Source organism: Pterocles gutturalis, unplaced genomic scaffold (assembly GCF_000699245.1).
Source record: "Pterocles gutturalis isolate BGI_N339 unplaced genomic scaffold, ASM69924v1 scaffold13144, whole genome shotgun sequence".
Classification (NCBI taxonomy): Eukaryota; Metazoa; Chordata; class Aves; order Pterocliformes; family Pteroclidae; genus Pterocles; species Pterocles gutturalis.
The window spans coordinates 1,731-2,046 of NW_010133402.1; positions in this window are offsets into that span (position 1 = coordinate 1,731).

Genomic DNA, 316 nt, shown 5'->3' on the forward strand with positions numbered 1-316 from the left:
AGAGGGAAGGTGGGGTGCTCTTTATTTATAGGGGGAACAGAGGGAGACTCAGCTGCAACAAAGCAGAGCTGTGCCGTTGTGCCTCTCTTCCATTAAAAGAAGGCTGCAGATAGTAGTTTTCAGATTTGGCTAAGATGGATCCTTGTTTCATCTTTAATCACGCCAAGCTCTGCCCCATTTGTCATGTTTACTCTCCCGTACAAAGGATGGACCTTATGTCTGCTATTACCTCGACAACCAGCGCTCACTTTAATAAATGAGGCTCAGTTTCTTCAAGACGAACTGGATTTTCTCCCCACCCACCCCCCACCTTTTT